A 22,610-nucleotide genomic window follows, 5' to 3' on the forward strand; every position below is an offset into this window, starting at 1 on the left:
GCTTTAAAAGCGTGGCCATATCTCTCACAAAGCGTGACACTATAAAAAATGTGGCAAAAAAAAGCGTGTCGTTAGAGCAACCGCCACGCTAGCATATGTGACCCTTTCAAAAGGATGGCGGTAGCTCAAAAAGCGTGGCAAAAAGCTATCGCCACGCTTTTTTCATCTTTTCGCACGCCACACTTTAAAAGCGTGGCAATAGATGTATTTTCTTGTAGTGTAGTGAGAGTGTGTATCATTTAAGTGTGGGAAAGTTTGGAAATATTGGTAGACATAAAAGTGTATTTTTGTACTTTTGTTGAAGATCTTGGGAATTTGGTACATACTCATGCATTGAATGTTTAAACGTATGCATTGATACTTTTGTAAATAATTTATTTTGAAGAAGAAAAAAAATAGAGAAAAACAAAAGAAAAAGAGAAAAAGAGAAAAAGAAAAGCAATAAAGGGGACAAAAATGCCCCGAAAGTAAAGTAATAATAACAATGCATATGGGATGTGAATTGAAAAGAATGCACGAGTGTGTGAAAAAGTGAAGAATGGGTAGTTAGGTTTGTATTTGAATTGTATAGGTTATTATATATATTAGGTGAGAGCTTAAGTTAGTGAAAGATTCAAATTTCAAGCTTACTTAACCATATACATCCTTATCTTGACCCTAGCCCCATTACAACCTCGTAGAAAGCTCTCACGATATTTGTATGCATACATTGAATAATTGTTGATTGTTAGATCAAAAACAAATCTTAGAAAGCATGATTAGAGGAGAATTGAGTGAATCAACCGTATACACTTGAGCGACTAGAGCGGATACACATCTGGTGAGGGGTTTAATTGCTCAACTACATGTTTTCACCTATGATCATTTCTTTTCTTGCAAGTTGTTAAATTCTTTTCTAGAACTCAATTCCATCGTGGATTTGATTTGATTGTGATTGTTTTAGCCTTTATGTTCATATATGTATTCTTGGGAATTGACTTATTTTGACCAAGTAGTTGCATGCATGTAGATAGGTTGCATTTAGATAGTTTGCATTGAATAAATGTTGATACCCCTTATTGTATCTTTCTTGGTTTAGCATGAGGACATGCATGGTTTGAGTGTGCGGAGGTTGATAAACTCCATTTTTAGGGTTTATCTTGTGTTGAATTTAGTAAATTTTATCAACTTTTCTCACATTTATTCAATGAAATAACATGATTTTGTGAATGTCTCCTAAATTGTGATTAAAAGTGAAAACATGCTTTTTAGGCCCTTAATTTGCTAAATTTAATTCTCTTTAATTCCATTCGATGCCTTGATGTGTTTGTTTAGTGATTTCAGGTTTAGAAGGAAAATATTGGATTCAAGAAGTGAAGAAAAAGCATGCAAAATGGAGAATTCATGAAGAAATGAGGAATTGGTGGAAATCATGGCCACGCGTACGCGTGAGGAAGGAGACTTGCAAGGCCATGCGTACGCGTGACACTCGTCACGTGACTTCATTAAAGAAAATTTGACTGGCGATTTATGAGCTGCATCAGGCCCAAGTCCAACTTATTTTTGAAGCTATTAAAGGCAGAATTCAAGATGGAACAAGGGGAGAACAATTAGGCTTAGATAGAAACATGCTTTAGGTTATATTCTAGAGAGAGAAGCTCTCTCTTCTCTCTAGAATTAAGGTAGAATTAGGTTAATTGCATCTTAAATTTATGTTTAATTTCTTGTCTTGATTTAGTTTTCCTTTCAATTCCTTATTCTTACATCTTTGCTTTCCTAGTTATTTGTTATTTCTTCTATTTGTCATTTTTATGGTTATGAACTCTTTGTTAATTTTGAGTTCTATTAATGCAATTTATGTTTTATATTTTTTTTATTGCTTAATTGAGTTGTTATTATTGTTTTCTTGCATTGGGTAGTTGTAGATTTAATATTTCTTGCAATTTTACCATGCTTTTCTTTTATGCCTTCCAAGTATTTGATAAAATGCTTGGTTGAATTTTAGATTAGATTTTGGTACTCTTGGCTTGTGATTGAGGACTTCGGTCTCTTGAGATTATTGATGTCCAGTTCCATTGGTGATTTAGGGTTGTTAATTGGTTCTAGGACCAATTATGTCCACTTGACTTAACCCTCCGATGTTAGAGGACAACTAAGTGGAATTAACTCTTTGTAATCATCATGTTGTGGTCAATGATCCAAGATAGGATTCCTTGACTCTTAATCCGTGCCTTGAGTAGCTTTTAGCATTTATATTCCTTAGTTGTTGGTTTTATTTTCTTGTCTATCAAATCCAAAACCCCAAAAATATACACCCATAACCAATAATATGCACACTTCCCTGCGATTCCTTTGAGAGACAACCCAATGTTTAAATACTCTCAGTTTTTATTGGGTTTGTACTTGAGACAAACAAATTAAACTTTGACTGAGGGTTAATTGTTGGTTCGGAACTATACTATCAACGGAATTATTTTGTGAAAATTCCTAACCGACAATTTTTCTTACATCAGTGTGGATTACACAGACTTTAACAAAGTTTGCCCCAAGGATCCATACCCTCTCCCCAGTATTGATGCCCTGGTTGACTCAACTTCAGGGTATAGATATCTGTCCTTTATAGATGCATAGTCGGGATACAACCAAATCATAATGTACAAGTCGGATCAAGAAAAGACTTCTTTCATTACTCCAAGGACTAACTATTGTTATATAGTAATGCCTTTTGGACTAAAGAATGTTAGAGCCACCTACCAACGGCTGATGAATAAAGTGTTTTCGTCTCACCTTGAAAAGCTAATAGAGGTATATGTAGATGATATGCTCGTCAAGATTAGAGACGACCTTGCTCTTTTGACCGACTTATCCGAGGTGTTCTCTACAATAGGGAAGCATGGGATGAGATTGAACCCTTACAAAATGCACCTTTGTAGTGGAGTTCGGGAAGTTCTTAGGCTTCATGCTCACTCAAAGAAGTATTAAGGCCAACCCAGAAAGTGAAAAGCCATATGATAAAAAAGCCCGACTTTTCTCAAGGAAGTCCAACAGCTAAATGGAAGGTTGGCAGCGTTGTCTAGGTTCTTAGCAGGATTAGCTCTGAAGTCTCTACCCATGTTCTCAATACTAAAAAAAGGAACTAATTTAAATGAACTCATGAATGCAAACAAGCCTTCTAAAACTTTAAAATATTCCGAAGCCAACCCCCAATCCTTGTCCGACCTCTCCCAGAGGAGGAGCTTATTCTCTACCTAGCAGTAGCAAGTCAGGCTATAGTCTCAGCCTTGGTCCGAGAAGATGAATACAAACAATAACTTATTTACTTTGTGAGCAAAGCTTTACAGTGGGTATAACTAAACTATTAAAAGATAGAGAAGTTCGCATATGCCCTCATCCTCTCTTCCAGAAGGCTCTGATCTTATTTCTAAGACCATACTATAAAGGTCCGAACTAATTAACCTGTGAAGCATATTTTGCGAAAAATGAACATTACAGGAAGGATGTTACAATGGGCGGTGGAACTGTCCGAATTCGACTTAAGGTATGAAACTCGGACAGTAATCAAATCCCAATATTTGGCTAACTTTGTGGCCGAATACACTGAAGGCCAAGGGAACCTTACAACTTGGAGTCTATATGTGGATGGATCATCCAATAAAGCTGGAAGTGGAGTAGGAGTCATTTTTGAAAATGAAGAAGGAACTCAGATTAAGCTATCATTAAAGTTCGAGTTACCTGCTTCTAACAATCAAGAAGAATATGAAGCCTTACTTGTTAGCTTGAAGCTGGCTAAAAAAGTTAGGGCAGAAAGATTAATAGTGTTTAGTGACTCTCAATTGATAACCTCACAAGTTAACAGGATTTATCAAGCTAAAGATCCTAAAATGAAGAAATACCTGAAAGAAGCACGAGAATAATTAGTACAGTTTTCGAAAGAGAGGTCCAACATATAGCTCGAAAATCCAATGCCCAAGCTGATGCCATCTCTAAACTAGCCAGTACCAAGATAGGGGGCAACAATAGAAGCCCGATCCAGGAAACTCTTCACACACCATCAGTGTTGAAGGAAGATGACAAGTTGGACATAATGACTATATCCAACCAAATCCTAAGGTGGATGATTCCCATAGTCAAATATCTTAAATTCGATATCATTTTTGGAGATGAAACGAAAGCAAGGAAGCTCATAAGGGAAGCACAAAACTATACCCTGGTCTATAATGTTCTCTACAAAAGAGGAGGAGTATTCACACCTCTATTAAAGCGTGTCTTGACCTCCAAGACTAAGGAGGTATTAAAAGAGGTTCATAATGGCATATGTGGAAATCACTTAAGAGCACGATCACTAGCCAAGAAAGTGATCCGAGTCGGCTTCTTTTGGCCGACCTTGTAAAGGGAGGCATCTGATTTTGTTTAAAAATTTCCACTTTGTCAAAGGCATGTCAACTTCCATGTAACACCTCTAGAGGAGCTTATCAGCGTTTCCTAACCTTGGCCATTCACAGAATGGGGTCTTGACCTTCTCGATCCATTTTCACAAGCCCCTGAACAAGTAAAGTACCTCATAGTGGGTATTGACTACTTAACTAAGTAGATCGAGGCAAAACCTTTAGTAACTATCACAGCTCAACAAAGACGAAAGTTCTCTACAAGAACATTGTCACCCGATTTAGAGTTCCACATTCCATCACCACGAATAATGGAACTTAGTTTACCGACTCAACCTTTAGAAGCTTGGTGGCCAGCCTAAAGATTAAGCACCAGTTCACATCAGTAGAATACCCTCAAGCTAATGGACAAGCCAAAGTCGCAAACAAAGTCGTATTGGTCGGGTTAAAATACCGACTACAAGATGCAAAAGGAGCATGGGCAGACGAGCTTCCTCAAGTCTTGTGGGCTTATCGGACAACTCCCCACTCAACAACAGGGGAATCACCATTCCGACTTGCTTATGGAATAGAGACCATGATTCCAGTAGAAATTGCTGAAGAATCTCTAAGAGTTAGATATATTCTATGATGAAATGATCAATGTCCAAGCACAAGAGGAAGAACTTGACCTCCTCCTAGAAGTCCGAGAACAAGCTCGGATAAAAGAGAAGACATTTAAATAAAGGATAGCCTTAAGGTACAACCAAAAAGTCATCAAGAGAAGCTTCACCTCAAACGACCTCATACTAATCCGAAATGACATTGGAGTTCTGAAGTCCGGCGAAGGAAAGCTGGCTGCAAACTAGAAAGGATCTTACAAGGTTGTCGAAGTCTTAGGAAAATGTTACCATAAAGTGTCTGACTTAAAGGGGAACGAGCTCCCAAGGTCGTGGCATGCTTGTAACTTAAAAAGGTATTATAGTTAGAAAGCGTACCTTGCTCCCCGTGGCACTCTTTTTCCTGACTTCGTGGTTTTTTCTAAAAAAGGGTTTTCCTTAAGGGGACATTAAAGAGGTACCATAGTAAGGGCTAAGGGTAAAAGGAAAATCCTTAGTAGCAAGCCGACCTATGTAAATCTTTTTCCTTTATCAATAATAATTCATTTTCTACAAACTTTTCCATTCAAACGCATTAATTTAAGTTTGAAAAACTGTAAAAACCATTGCCCGACTTGAATGGTCGGCAAGATGAAGCGATAAGGTACAAATTAGTGTAAGAAGTTATATATACAGGTCGTGACCCGACCTTAAACAAGTCAGACCTAAAACGAAATGTAAGAGTAACTTGATAAAGTCCAATTACTTGAAGTCAGACTCAAACATCTAAGAAAAAATAATACTTATATATGAAAGGTCCAAAAAAGTCCGATCTACTTCGCCGACATCTTTTTTTACAGCATCGAAAGTTGTCGAAACAATAAAAATCTGTATTCAACTAACAACTGTACCGATTAAAGAAAGATGTTTAAACAACACAATCATTCATGCCAAAAAGCCACTATTAGAATAGTGGAAGAAGGTTTTTTAACAAAAAAAATAAAAGTTGTTCAAATTACAACCATCACAAAATTAAAATTATTCAAAAAGACCCACAGGTCGGGCCATTCAAAGCTAGAAATCATAGAAGGAGGAGTTGTTCTCCAATAGTGGCATCCTCGGGCTGAGTAGAGGAAAACGGAATACAATCAGACACCGATGCAGCAGAAGCCCAAAAATTTGTAGAAGGAAGGGGATCATTATCCACTTGAGGAGCGAGAACTTGAGAAGCCTGCCTGATTTACGCCCCCAAGGTCTTTGGATCAGGCATATGAGTGTCTTCCTCATCATCCGGGGAAGGAATAATTTTGCCGTCCACTACAATATTGTCGGGACTAAAGAAGGAGAGGTTCGCCTCCAGAGCAACGACTCCAAATTGAGACTTTAGTTCACAGCCATCTCGTCCATACCTTCGGCTACGGTCTCCTCAAGTTCCGTGTATTGATGCATTCGCATCTTTAGTTATTTTTCCTTCATAATTTCGTTCTATTAGCTAAGAATTCTTGTTAGATAAGCAATGATTTTATGGTTAAATGAGCATTACTTTGAGTTAGTTGAATTCATTGATTATAGGAGAATTAGGAAGAGAATCGACAAAGATCAAAGAGGAAAAAGTGGCCAGAAATCACTATGAGCAAGAAAAACAAGAAGGGAAAACAACTCAGAGATGCCCTCTGGACCAAATAGAGAGCTCCGTAGACACCAACTGATTAGGAAAGCTAGCCGTGCAATGTGGGCATTTAGGCGTGGCACAACTAAGCAAAACAGAAAGCAAAACTTGAGGTAAAAAGTGTAGCTGTGGGACGTGAAGATATAGTCGTTGGACGTAGGAGTGTTGTGCGTAGGCATATTATACGCATTCGCATAACCAATGCAAAAAGTGACCTCATGCGTATGCATCTGGCATGCGTATGCATGATAACCTTAGAGTGCAACATGAGTCTCCAAACGTGCAATGTGAAGAGAGAATCTAAGGGATTCATGCATATGCATCTATCACGTGTACGTACAAATTGGGAAATCAAAGGAAATCACGTGTATGCATCTAGCATGAGTACGCACGATTAGAGCCATAGAAAGGAGTCATGCATATGCATCTAGTATGCGCACACACGACTATGCCATAAGGAGCATCATGCATACGCATCTGGCATGTGTATGCATGACACTCAGTTCACGTCTCACGTGGGAATTCAGCCGTGAATGCCTGGGAGTAAACAGAGAACAATTTGAGACCAAAATGCATGTCCGTGGGACGTGGGAAGCTAGGCGTGGCACGTGAGGACCTAAACAGAAGCCAAACTCTCCAAATTGAAGGTCATATGTTGCATGGCTACATGGACACGTTCCACACACAATAGTCACCTTTTAGAACCTCAATTAATTTACCAAGTCATCCAATTCTTCAGCACTTAACTGATTTATTCAAGGCTCAACTCAAGCCCATGAATTCTAGCATTGATTAAGGATCTGGAGGAGAAAAGATCTAAAGCCTGACTTGGGAAGAAAAACATTAATTAGTTAGATTTGATTTTGTTTTAAATTGATTCTATTTTAAGTTTTGAATTTTGAATTTGTTTAGGATTAATATATAAGGAGATAAGTCACATACGTGAGCGGATCGCTCCTCTTCTTCGGCACCTTTTACACTTGATAATTTTATGTTTTTTCTGAAAGCATGAGCAACTAATCTCTCTGGTTAAGATTAGGAGCTCTATTAATTCCTATGGACTAATATTCTAGCTTTTCTACCTTTGATTAATGATTTGATGTTCTCTAAAGAAAAGTTTTCGTTCTTCATCTAAAAGATTTGAATGTGTTGGAAAATAATTCTTCTCTGACTTGAATTCTTTTGATTTCTTGGAAAAGTTGATTAATTGAATTAAACTTGAAAACTTCTTCTCACAATTTTTAAGTTTGAAAACTTGACTTGATATGTGACATCGAATCAACTAGGAATAATTCTTGTGAATTGTGTGGCTTCTAAATCAGTGAACGTGCTTCAACTCTTTTCTTAAGTGATTGACTAAGGAATTAGTGATTAATTAGGTTAAGAGAAATTAAATTACCAAAGAATTGGGGTTTGATTACTAATGATTTTCCATAAATACATATTTGCATGATCAAAGTGAAAAGTAAAAAGTATTTTTTTGGAAGTCTCAATATCTCTGAGACCTTAACTCTTTTAATCATATTATTTTCTCAATACTCACTGTTTTCCTTTATTTATTACATTGTTTTATGTTAAAGCTTTCTAAAACCCTCAATTTTGATTGTCTGACTAGAATAATCAATTGACTGTTGCGTGCTTAATCTGTTAATCCTCTGGGAATGATAACCCACTCCTGTGGTATTACTTGGTACGATTCGGTGCACTTGCCGATCATTTGTGGTTTTCTAAAATCCGATCACTGGACCTGCGAAGCAAAGGCCGGTCAATATATATATATATATATATATATATATATATATATATATATATATATATATATATATATATATATATATATATATATATATATATATATATACAAACTTGCAATAAACCAAAATATAAATATAAATTCTTGTTTCTCCGAGTCAACCTCTAAAAGGGACAAAATACAAGTTTATACATCAGTGGAGAGTATCTCTACATATATATACTAAGTACAAAACATAAATATGCCCAAAAATAGCTCTTCGCTTGCAAAAGAGTGTCCAGCAAAGAAAATTAAAATTAACAAGAGTTAATAAAACTAAAAGCAATAAAATAGAGAAATTAACAAATAAAACTAAGAAAACTAATATGCTGGAACAATAAAAGGTAAGAAAAACTAAGTTAAAACCAGATCAAAATCTAAATCTAGGGAGAGAGCTAAACTTAAAACCCAAAATTTTAGAGAGAAGAGAGAGCTTTTCTCTCTAGAAATCTAACCTAAAACATGGCATAAACTCTCCTAATTGCTCTCTTCCTTGATCCTTCTTAAGTTTAGCTTGAAATACTTCAGAATTGAGTTAGATTGGGCCCAAGAAAGCCTTGAAATCGCAATCCACGTGTTCACTTAAGTTAAATCACGTGCTGACAGTCATGTGTATGCATGAGGCGTGCTTACGCGCAAATTGGCGATCTTCAAAAATGATGCGTACGCGCAACTTGAGTTTCATGCATACGCATACGGCATGCATACGCTCAACCATGAGGTTCTCCAAACTTTATTTCTTCATGAATTATCCATTTTTGCATGCTTTTTCTTCACTTCTTCAAGCCATCCTTGCCTTTTAAGCCTGAAATCACTCAACAAACACATCAAGGCATCAAATGAAATTAAAGTGAATTTTAGCAATTTAGGGGTCTAAAAAGCATGTTTTTAATCATTAGGCACAATTAGGAGAAATTCACAAAACTATGCTACTTCAATAAATGAATGCAAGATAAGTTGATAAAATCTACTCATTTCATTCCAAAATAAACCACAAAATTGCAGTTTATCAAACTCTCCACACTTAAAAAATAGCATGTCCTCATGCTAAACATCAAGAAAGACAAGAAAGTGGTATCAACATTTATTCAATGCAAGCTATCTAAATGCAATCTATCTAAATGCATGCAACTGCTCTATCTAATACTATCTAATTATCTACATGTATCTACTTGGTCAAAATAAATCAATTTTCAAGAATATATATATAAACATAAGGGCTAAAGCAACCACAACTAAGTCAAATCCACAATTGAATTGATTCCTTAAAATTAAAAGAATTTACAAACTTGCAAGATAAAAGATAATCATAGGTGAAAACATACAATTGAGCAATCGAACTCCTCATCGCATGTGTATACGATCTAATCACTCAAGTGTATAGGGTTGATTCACTCAATTCTCTTCTAATCTTGCTTTCTAAGACTTGTTTTTTATCTAACAATCAACAATGATTCAATATATGTGATGAGCGGATATTTTATACGCTTTTTGGGGTTAATTTCATATAGATTTTAGCATGTTTTAGTTGGTTTTTAGTTTATTTTCATTAGTTTCTAGGAAAAATTCATATTTCTAGACTTTACTATGAGTTTGTATGTTTTTCTGTAATTTCAGGTATTTTCTGGCTGAAATTGAGGGAGCTGAGCAAAAATCTGATTCAGGCTGAAAAAAGGACTGCTGATGTTGTTGGATTTTGACCTCCCTGCACTCAAAATGGATTTTCTGGAGCTACAGGACTCCAAATGGCGTGCTTCCAATTGCGTTGGAAAGTAGACATCCAGGGATTTCCAGCAATATATAATAGTCCATACTTTGCTCAAGGATAGACGATGTAAACTGGCGTTCAACGCCAGCTCTCTGCCCAATTCTGGCGTCTAGCGCCAAAAACAAGTTGCAAGTTGGAGTTCAACGCCAGAAAAGGATCCAAAGCTGGCGTTGAACGCCCAAAACAGCCCCAGGCACGTGAAAGCTTTAGTCTCAGCCCCAGCACACACCAAGTGGGCCCCAGAAGCGGATTTCTGCACTATCTGTTATAGTTTACTCATTTTCTGTAAACCTAGGTTACTAGTTTAGTATTTAAACAACTTTTAGGGACTTACTTTGTATCTCATGACATTTTAGATCTGAACCTTGTACTCTTTGACGGCATGAGTCTCTAAACTCCATTGTTGGGGGGTGAGGAGCTCTGCTATGTTTCGATGAATTAATGCAAGTATTTCTGTTTTCCATTCAAACATGTGTGTTCCTATCTAAGATATCCATTCGCGCCTAACTATGGAGAAGGTGATGATCAGTGACACTCATCACCTTCCTCAATCCATGAACGTGTGTCTGACAATCACTTCCGTTCTACATCAGATTGAATGAATATCTCTTAGATTCCCTAATCAGAATCTCCGTGGTATGAGCTAGATTGATGGCGGCATTCATGAGAATCCAGAAAGTCTAAACCTTGTCTGTGGTATTCCGAGTAGGATTATGGGATTGGATGGCTGTGACGAACTTCAAACTCGCGAGTGCTGGGCGTAGTGACAGACGCAAAAGGATAGTAAATCCTATTCCGGTACGACTGAGAACCTGCAGATGATTAGTCGTGCGGTGACAGCGCACCTGGACCCTTTTCACTGGAAGGATGGATGGTAGCCATTGACAATGGTGATCCACCTACACACAGCTTGCCATAGGAGGACGTGCGTGCATGAATTAGAGGACAGAGGAAAGCAGAGATTCTGAAGACAAAGCATCTCCAAAACTCCAACATATTATCCATTACTGCATAACAAGTAACCTTTAATCCATGCTCTCTTGTTGATTCACAACTCAACTGATAAATATAATTGACTTCCTGACTAAGGATTGCAAGATAACCATAGATTGCTTCAAACCAACAATCTCCGTGGGATTCGACCCTTACTCACGTAAGGTATTACTTGGACGACCCAGTGCACTTGCTGGTTAGTGGTACGAGTGTGAAAAGTGTGATTCACTATTCGTGCACCAATATGCATACAAATATCATGAGGACTTTTCAAGATTTCAATGGGACTAAGGTAAGGGTAAGGATACATATGGTCAAGTGAGCTAGAATTTGAATCTTTGATCAACTTAAACTCTCATTTAATATATAACAACCTATGCAATTCTAATACCACCTAGCTACCCATTATTTCACTTTTCACATACTTATGCATTCTTTTTCATTTACATCCCATATGCATTGTTATTATTACTTTTCATTGGGGCCTTTGTCCCCTTTTTATTTTCTTTTTTTATATATATATTTTTTCAAAATAAAACATATACACAAGTATCGATGCATATGATTTACATAATTAATACATGAGTATGTACTTAATTTCCAAGATTTTTAATAAAAATACCAAACACACTTTTATCAACCAATGTTCTCCAAATTTTTCCACACTTAGATATTACACACTCTCACTAGTCTAAGCTAATCAAAGATCCAAATGAAGGGCATTTATTATTTTTCACTTAAGGTTAGTAATGTGCTAAAATAAAGAGTAAAAGGGAATTAATAAGGCTCAAAGTTGGCTAACGAAGGTAGATGAAAAGGTAAGGCTATATGGGTAAGTGAACTAATTGAAATGAAGGCCTCAATCATATAAATGCATATATACATAGAATAATGGACATAAAGAATCAAACAAATCAAATATTACAATCATAGAAAGAGAATAACACACAAAAATAAAATAGTGGTTAATATGATGTAACCACACATTAAGGCTCAAAACTCACAAGATTATGTGTTCTTAACTCTCAACTATGTTCCACAATCATAATTCAAACAAGTTCAATGAAAAATAACAACTCAAATCAATTGATATGCCAATGCCCTATATGAAAAGAGATTTTTTCGAAATTTCATTATTTGACTAAGTTTATTCTTTATATATATGTAATGTGATTGGATGAAAAATAAAAAATTTTAAGTTCATTTCCTAATTTCAATCAAACGAAATCATCATGTGTGTAGGAATTTAAACTAGGTGCAATTATCACACTATCTAATCACAATCAACAACTAAATACTAAAGGCATATATACAAGCCAGAATAAAAGAAAGGAAAAATGTATGCAAAACTAAAATAGAAATCTAGATTATGTACAAACAAAAATAGAAGTGCAATAAACTAAAAAGGTGTTCAAAATAACAAAATATATAAAAATATCCAAAAAGCACACTAAAAATTAAAATAAAAGTATTCAGAATGAAAAATTATCACCCAAAATGCTTCGCAGATCGGTCGGATAACCTCCCCACACTCAAAATCTAGCACCATCCTAGGTGCTCATGAAATCATGCGGAGTGGAGGAGTCATCATCATCTCCACCTTCAGCTGGTGGAACCTACTCCTTCTCCTCGCTGTGCTCTGAGGGGGTATCCAACTCCTCTATTATCACATTCCAAGCCGAGTGTTGTCTCTTAATGTTCTGATAGCGTCGCTTAGAGTGGCGCTTCAAATGAGCTATGTCCTCAATGAGCCGATGGACCAGACGGTAGAATGGATGTCATGATGATGATGGTGTTGGTGGCTATGTTAGCTGCTCGAATCACCTAGCTGCTGCTACTGAAAAAGTAGCTGCCTCTGTGGTGGTCATCCTCCTGCGTCCTTGGTATTTGATGGATGATTGAGGCTTGAAGCAGTTGCCATATGGAATGATTCTCTTGCTACTGGAAACTGTCGGCCTCTCATCTACATCCACCCAAACTACCTCAACTCTCAAACCCAGCTGTGTAATTAGGCACGGGAATGCCAAGTTGCCAATGTAATGCGTCCAACCTATATATTTTCGGATGAGCCTTGGAAGGTACAACTTCTTCCTTTCCAAGACACACCAGATCAGCACGGCCATGTCCATAGTGATCTCCGTCTTGTGGTACTAGGCATCACATAATTTGTCAGGATCTAATGCCAGAGCCTAGCCTCAACAGTAAAATATCTTATCTTGTCAGTAAAATATCTAATACCATAGATCCAAGGGCTATCGGGGTGGATGGCTATCGCGCGCAACACTACATCCTAATCAAATTTCATCATCTGAATGACCTCTTCCACCTTCTAAAAGTCATCTTTCTCTATAAGCTTAGGTGGGAACTGGAAGACCTCTTCAATGGCCTCTTCCGTAACTAAGATCTACTTGCCACAGAGGAGAACTGAGTCAAGGATTGGCCGGTAATAGTTGCAGTAAAACTTGTGGACCCATGATACGTTCACTCCTACCAAGTCCAGGTCCAAGAACACCCATCCCCGGAAACGGTGCCAAAAATTTGATGGCAAGCCAGATGTCGGTTCAAAATTATCTCAATAAAGAATTGCTTCGTCACTAGTATAGTTCTGAACCAATAATTGACCCGTATCAAATTTTAATTTTGTTTGTCACAAATGCAAACCAATAAAAATCGAGAGTATTAGATCTCGGGTCGTCTCTCAAGGAAATTGCAGTGAGGTGTGCGTATTATTGGTCATGAGAATAAGGGGGTTTGCAGGGAAACAGACATGAAATTAAATTGCAAGAAAGTAAAGCTAACAACTAAAAGAAGATAAATGCTAAAAGACACTCCTGGAAAGGATTGAGAATCAAGGATTTCTCATCAAGTCATTAACCACAAACATGGCAATTACCTAGAGTTAATCTCATTTCGCCATTCCCAACATAGGGAGAAAGTCAAATAGGCATAGTCAGTCTTAATCCATAGGTCTTACTCGTTAATGGAAACAAAAACAACTAACAACCCTTAATCACCAATCAATAGTAGACATCAATGACTCTTGCATTACTAACCACGACATGATAATTACAAGAGCAAACCTAATTAGTCAACCTCTAATGGTGAGATAAGTCAATCGAGCTTAATCAATCTCAATTCATAGGTCGTACTCGTTAATGGAAACGAGATTAATTAAAATATCCAAATTATGAATCAATTCAGACATTAGTCACTCAATGTCACCTTAATTATTCAATTCCAAGCTAAGAGTGCAAAAATTCCACCCTAAAACTAAGAGAAGCATTTTCATAAACATTTGGAAGGCATAAAAGTAAGACATAGTAAAATTGCAAGAATAATGAAATCTAAAACTACCAAATGTAACAAAGTAATAACAATAACTCAAACAAGCAACAATAAGCATGAAAACATAAATTGCATTAAAGAAAATTAAAATTAACGAGAGTTCATAAAACTAAAAGCAACAAAAATAGAGAAATTAACAAATAAAGCTAAGAAAACTAAGATGCTGGAACAATAAAAAGTAAGAAAAAATAAATTAAAACAAGATCAAAACCTAAATCTAGGGAGAGAACTAACCTAACAACCAAAATTTTAGAGAGAAGAGAGAGCTTCTCTCTATAGAAATCTAACCTAAAACATGGCCTAAACTCTCCTAACTGCTCTCCCCCTTGATCCTTCTTGATTTTGGCTTGAAATGCTTCAGAAATGAGTTGGATTGGGCCCAAGAAAGCCTTAAAATCGCGACCCATGTGTTTACTTAAGTGAAATCACGTGCTGGCAGTCATGCGTACGCATGAGGCATTCATACTCGCAAATTGGCGATCTTAAAAAATGATGTGCATGCATGAGGCATGTGTACGCGCAACTTGAGATTCATGCGTACGCATAAGGCATGCTAAAGAGAGAACTTTTGCGTGGTCTATAATTCAGAATAAACTCCCGTTGTAAGTATAGCTTCTAAACCAACAAAAGTCCTTTCTTACAAACGTTTTGGTTGTCACAAGTAATAAACCCCTAAATAAATTGATAACCGAAGTATTTAAACCTCGGGTCGTCTTCTCAAGGAACTGCAGGGAAGTATGTTCTTATTATTGGTTATGAGGATTGTAAATTGGGGTTGTGAAGATGAGGAACAAGTAATTTAAATTGCAATTAAGATAAGTAAAAGACTATAAAATAAATAAATGACTGTAAAACGCACTTTTGGCAAGGTATGAGAAATTGGAAGTCCTATCCTAGTTATCCTTATCAATGATGATGAAAATTGAATCTTAATTCCACTTAGTTAACCTTTGCTAGAGCAAAGGAAGGTCAAGTGACTAATTAGTTAGATCTTCAAATCCTAGTTAATCCCTAAGGAAAGATTGGGATTATTGAAGTTCAATTCAATTAGCAAAGATAACGGTTATCAATCACATTGAGTTTGATAACTCCTGAGTTACTGATTTCTTAACCAAGACCAAAAAGGGAAAAGTAAATCTACTGGAATAAAAATGTCTTCAGATTGGAAGTAACAGTAACGTAAATAAAAGAAAGCAATAATAAACTAAAATACCTTAAATAACATTAATTCAAAGAATAATCTATAACATAGAAGAATTCATAAATTAAATTGGGAAGGTAAATAAAAAGGAATATTGAACCTGATAGAAATAGATAATCCTGAAAGCAAAAGAAATCCTAATTCTAAATCCTAAAAGAGAGAGGAGAGAACCTCTCTTTCTAAACTACATCTAATTCATGAATACTAACTAATGGGAGACTCTCCTTGAATGGATGCATTCCCCCACTTCATAACCTCTGATCTGTGCCTTCTGGGCTTGGATTTGGGCCGAAAAGGGCTTCAGAAATCGCTGGGAGCATTTTCTACAATTTCTGTTGCGTGGCCTCTGTCACGCGTCCACGTGGATCACGCGGTCGCGTCATTTAGATTTTTCCTTGTCACGCGGTCACTTCATTCATGCGTCCGCGTCATATACGTTTCGCTCAGGGCGCGCGGTTGCGTCACTCACGCGGCCGCGTCACTGCCATTTCGCGCTGGCATGCGGCCGCGTCGTCCATGCGATCGCGTCACTGCTAGTTTCTTCAAAAACTCTGTTTTATGCTTTCCTTTCAATTTTGTATGTTTCCTTTCCATCCCTTAAGTCATTCTTGCCTTAGAAGATCTGAAACTACTCAACATACGAATCACGGCATCGAATGGTAATAAAGGGAAATTAAAATTATTATTTTTAAAGCATAGGAAACATGTTTTTTACATACATCACATAATAAGGAAGGGAAAGTAAAACCATGCAATTAACATAAATAAGTGAGTGAAGGATTGAATAAATCACTTACATTAGGCACAAAATATATCATAAAATATGGGTTTATCAACCTCCCCACACTTAAATAATAGCATGTCCTCATGCTAAATCCAAGATAAAGAGTAAGGTAAGGTTGAAGTGGTGGAATCTCATGCAATGCAATCTATTCTAAATGCAACTACCTAAATGAATCATGCAATTCTAATTTTTATTCACTTGTATATAAAACTTACATGTAGTCAAATTAATTCACATTCTCAAGGAATCATATATGCATAGCCAAACTTTAGATAATGATAAAGCACTTTTACAATTGAGATGGGAAAGAAAAATATTTTACAAACTTGCAAGACAATTAATAATTTAAGCACAGATATATGTTGATGAGCTATTGAACCCTCACTGGATTTTGTGTTCACTCTCTAGTCACTCAGTGTTTATTGGGTTAATCACTCTATTCTTCTTTTTATCCTTACTTTCCATAACTTTGTTCTTCATCTAACAAATCAACAATTATAGAATATAGGCATACAAAAAATCATGAGGTCTTTAACTAAGGTTGTAATAGGGCCAAGGTAAAGGTAAAGGTATATGTATAAGGCTAAGTGAGCTAATTAAGTGAATCCTTGATTAGTCTAAGATCTCACCTAAAATACATACTTTGTAAAGCAAAGCTTCTTTACCTATTTTTCCATATTTTTTCAACTTTTGATGTTACATGCTCATGCATTAGTTTTAATTTTGTTCCATGTGCATTGCTTTGTTTTGTATTTGGGGAATTCTTTTGTATCTCCTTTATTCAAATATTGAAATATATATATATATATATATATATATATATATATATATATATATATATATATATATTTTTTTTTTTTTTAATGCACATGGTAATTCAATTATTTTGATTTCACATGAGCATGCTTCCCAAAAAATTTTTTTTCTAACCTTTGTTTTTATTATTCATGTTCCCAATAGGTTTCCCACACTTAAACAATTACACAATTCTATCTTAAGCTAACCAAGGATTCAACTTGGGATTTTTATTTTGTTTTTCTGCTTAAGGCTAGTAATGTGGTTATAAAACAAGAGGGGATTTAAAGGCTCAAGGGGGCTAACAAGGGTGATGTAAAAGGTAGGCTAATTTGGGAATAGTGAGCTAGAATCAAACAATGGCCTCAATCACTTTCTTGGTATGTATCTATATTCTATAATCGGACATATAGATTAAAATAAAGTAAAGAACACCAGAATAAATAAGAAGGGCGGAACACACAGGAATAAAATATTATGGTTTAAATGTAACCATACAATTAAGCTCAAAAACTCACAGGCTGTGTGTTCTCTAACTCAAAAATCATATATCAGTTATATATGTCATGCAAGTAAAAATTAAGAGTTCCCATTATTCTCAATGTAAATCTTAAGGTGGCTTTAAAGTTTTAGTGTTTCTCCTTGATGAAATGTTGTTAACTAACTAACATGTAATGCTATATATACAAGGTGTGTGGATTGTTTATATTAAAGTCTCTAGTTTACTTCCTTTTTATATTTTCAATTTAAACTAAGTTATCTTTTGCTAAAAAGGGTAAATTATACTAATTAATCCACATATTCTATAACTACTAAGTTAGAATTGTAACTAAACTAAATGGCTAAAATATGAACTAAAGTGCAAAATGCAGAAAATAGAGTAAAAATACATGAAAAGAGCAATGTATAAGTACTGAGAAAATAAAAATAAAGAGAAAAATACAGAAAAATAGCAAAATAAAGTAAAAGAGTCTGTAGTAGTTCACAAAAAAAAAACACGCCAGAGATTGCGACCTTCCCACACTTAAAATGAAGCATCGTCCCTGATGCTAACTCAAGCAGGGTGTGAAGGGGTGTCATCACTGGAAGGATGGGTAGCTGGAGTCTCTGTGGAGGTAGTCTGAGGATCTGCCTGCTGCAGAGGAGGTGCTGACTGGATAGGGACCTCTGGGTCTGCAGCCTGAATCTGATGTGGGACCTCCTGCTGGGGTGCAGACTGCTCTGTGCCTGCCTGCGCAGCCTCTGTCTGTGGATGTGTCTCTGCCTCGTGATCATCCGCCTCCTCCTCAGATGGCTCTGATGGTGTGTCAGGCTCGGAGGGGATATCGGCAGATTGTATCATCAGCTTCAGGTGCTCATAGCGTCGCTTGCTACGACTCTCAGCTCTCTCTTATCGGCGCCGGTTGCGGCACTCCATCTGGTCTAGCTGTTGAAACAGGTGGTGCACGAGGTGATAAACCGGCTCTGAGGCAGGTGGAGGTGCAGTGGTGGTAGCAGGGGTAGCTGGGGTAGCTGTAGAGGAAGAGGGGCCGGTAGATGGTGTTGTGATGCTAGGACATTTTGGCCAGTTTTACTGACCTTTTCTTTACTGTTTTAGGGTAGTTTCATGCATTTTCTTAGGAAATAAGCAAGTTTTGGGTAAAATTTCACTTACATCTTGATTCAAGCAAACATGGTGCACTTTACATGATTTCATGAAATTTTGCATGAATTATATGACAAATTGATGATGCATGTCTCATGACTTGGATTAGAACTTTGATGCACTTTATTGTTTGATTTCAGGACAAAGAAAGCAAGGAAGAACCACGTTAGCAGCCACGTTAGTCTAACTAACGTGACCACTAACGTGGAATGGGAGCTATCTTGCAACGTTAATGAGAAAAGTAATCGCCAATAACGTCCTTGAAAGCCATCATAGCCCACGTTAAGATTCACGTTAACTAAGTTAACATGAACTCTAACGTGGAAGAAAGAATTAAGGCCAACGTTAGTGACACTCACCTTTGTCACTAACGTTGGACCAAGCTCATAAGTGGCCACGTTAACTCAGTTAACGTGGACTCTAACGTTGGGAAGCAAAAGATAAGCCAACGTTAGTGACACTCACCTTTGTCACTAACGTTGGCCAAGCCACAATGAGCCACGTTAGTTGCCACGTTAACTTAGTTAACGTGGAAGCTAACGTGGAGAAAGCAAGTGATCACCAACGTTAGTGACACTTACCTTTGTCACTAACGTTGGGATGTACCACCACAAGCCACTATGAGCAACGTTAGCTCCCACGTTAACTTAGTTAACGTGGAAGCTAACATGGATAAAGGAGATGATGAGCCAACGTTAGTGACACTCATCTTTGTCACTAACGTTGGAGATGGCTATCAACACCACGTTAGAAGCCACGTTAACCTAGTTAACGTGGAAAGTAGGGGCATCTTGGAATGTTAGTGACAAAGGTAAGTGTCACTAATGTTCTCGAAGGATTGACAAGCCTACGTTAAGAGCCACGTTAACTAAGTTAACGTGGACTCTAACGTAGGGGAAGGAAGGACTCTCAACGTTATTAGAAAATGTGAGTCCCAGTAACGTGTGCGAAGGACCAAGAGGCAACGTTAGTGGTCACGTTGGTGCCACTAACGTTGAAGTTAACGTGGACCATCCCTGGGTTAGGAACGTTAGTGAAAAAGGTGATTGTCACTAATGTTCTCGAATCCACACTCTCACCTAACGTTAACGCCACTAACGTCCTGAGCTAAATACCCTGCTTACTTTACACTTTCTCTCTGCAAGTAAAGCTAAGCCCACTGAAGAGGATAACTGCTTCAAACTCAAGATCCAAAGGCCCATATCCAAGACTTGAAGAACCAACTAGAAGATCAGAAGAGTAGTATATATAGGGGTAGTTTTGAATTAGAGGGGAGCTTTTTGGGGGAGTTGGAAATTGGAGAACTACTCCCTGTATAATTTACTTTCTCTGCACTTCTAGTTTTACTTTCATGATGTATCTTCCATCTTTGCTTTCCATTTCCAGAGCTATGAACAACTAAACCCTTTTCATTGGGTTAGGGAGCTCTGTTGTAATTTGATGGATCAATATTAGTTTTCATTATTCTTCTTCTATCTTTTCTCTTAATTTTACTAGAAAGCTTTCAATCTTCATCCAATTGGATAGTTATCTTGGAAAAGAAGCTATTCATACTTGGATCTCTTCTGAACCTTGGAAGAGGAATGAAGAGATCATGCTAGAAATGCTTTCTCATGTTGGACCAAATTGGGGTTGGAAGGATATGGTGACTATAATTCTACCAACACTTGATTTGGGAATGCATGTGGTATAATCAGTGACCATACTTCATCTCTTCTCATGAGAAATTGACCAAGGAATTGGCTATTGATCAAGATTTGAGAGATCGAATTACAAGGAATTGTAATTTGATCACTTAAGATTGCCAAGGAGATCAATGAACGCATTGATTGAGGAAGAGATGAAAATGAACTTGATCTGGAGAATGCAACATCTCCTAAGCCCAATGAATTCCCCATTTCTGATCTTACCCATTCTCTTTAATTTCTGCAATTTACTTTTATGAGCATCTTCCCCATTCCCATTTAAGATTCTGCAATTTACTTTCCGCCATTTACATTCAGCTCTTTATTTCCAGCAATTTACATTTTCTGCTATTTACTTTCCCGCCATTTAATTTTCTGTAAATCTCAAATCTAATTCTGCTTCGCTCAACTAGAACATTCTTCCAATTAAAGTTGCTTGACCAATCAATCCCTGTGGGATTCGACCTCACTCTATTGTGAGTTTTTACTTGACGACAATTCGGTATACTTGCCAAAGGAAAATTGTTGAGAGACAAGTTTCCGTGCATCAAGTTTATGGCGCCGTTGCCGGGGATTGATTTTGTATCAACAATGATTAAATTGGAGGATAACTAGATTGAGAATTTTTCTTTTGTTTGATTTAAGTTCATTTGAGTAATTTACTTTCTGTTCAGTTATTTTCTTCCCTTTCCCCTACCCATTTTCTTAGTTGTTTACAATTCAGTCCACTAACCCACTAACTGTTTGATATATTACATCACTCACACTAACAGCATTTCTGTAGAAATTACTTTCTGCATCTATTTCCTTGCTTGTGCCTTGTTGGTTGTATGACAGGGAGAAGAAGCGGGGCTTCAACTTCTTTTGATTCTGAATCTGAGAGGACCTTCCTTAGATTAAGGAGGGAAGCAAGAGGAAAGAGAGTAGTTGGAGCTGAGGAAGAGGAGGAGTACTTTGAACCAGATATGGATGAGAATACGGAGAACCATCATGAAGAAGAGGCTCACAACCATGGCCGAGAAGGTCCAGCACATCAGGCTGGGCAAGAGAGAAGGGTTCTGGGATCATACATCAATCCAAACCCAGGAAATTGCAGAAGTAGCATCCAAAGGCCAACCATACATGCCCACAACTTTGAACTAAAGCCACATCTCATCACCCTTGTTCAGAACAATTGTTCATTCGGAGGGAGTCTCCAAGAAGACCTCAATCAACATCTAACCACCTTCCTGAGGATATGTGATACTGTGAAGTCTAATGGTGTTCATCCTGACACCTATAGACTACTTCTGTTCCCTTTCTCACTCAAGGACAAGGCATCTAAATGGCTGAAATCCTTCCCAAAGGAGTGTTTAGCAACCTGGGAAGATGTGGTGAACAAATTCTTGGCAAGATTCTATCCTCCTCAACGGATCAACAGGTTGAGAGCTGAGGTGCAAACCTTCAGGCAGCAAGATGGTGAGACTCTATATGAAGCATGGGAGAGGTTTAAGGACCTGACAAGAAGGTGTCCACCAGATATGTTCAATGAATGGGTGCAACTACACATTTTCTATGAAGGCCTTTCTTATGAATCAAAGAAGGCAGTAGACCATTCATCCGGGGGATCTCTGAACAAGAAGAAGACCATTGAAGAAGCCATAGATGTCATTGAGACTGTAGCAGAGAATGACTACTTCTATGCTTCTGAAAGAGGCAACACTAGAGGAGTGATGGAGCTAAACAATGTGGATACACTGCTGGCCCAAAACAAGCTTATTACCAAGCAGCTGGCTGACCTTACCAAGAAGATGGAGAGGAACCAAGTAGCAGCAATCACCACCTCATCAGCAACCCAAGAGGGAGTGAATGCAGAGGCAGAGGATGAGCAAGAACAAGCCAACTACATTGGAAACTCACCCAGGCAGACCCATGATCCTTACTCCAAAACATACAACCCTGGTTGGAGGAATCACCCAAACTTTGGGTGGAGAAATCAACAAGATCAAAGC

The 22,610-nt window shown here is 37.3% G+C and overlaps 1 non-coding gene across 1 annotated transcript; it reads right to left on the bottom strand.

Annotated features, from left to right (window-relative positions):
• Window positions 1-22,037: 22,037 nt before the first annotated feature.
• Window positions 22,038-22,144, bottom strand: LOC148546195 (small nucleolar RNA R71). Its single transcript, XR_015901574.1, has one exon. It is a non-coding gene; the product is annotated as a small nucleolar RNA R71 (small nucleolar RNA).
• Window positions 22,145-22,610: the final 466 nt, after the last annotated feature.

Source organism: Arachis ipaensis, chromosome B9, assembly GCF_059453495.1.
Source record: "Arachis ipaensis isolate K30076 ecotype BB chromosome B9, ASM5945349v1, whole genome shotgun sequence".
NCBI classification, from domain to species: Eukaryota; Viridiplantae; Streptophyta; class Magnoliopsida; order Fabales; family Fabaceae; genus Arachis; species Arachis ipaensis.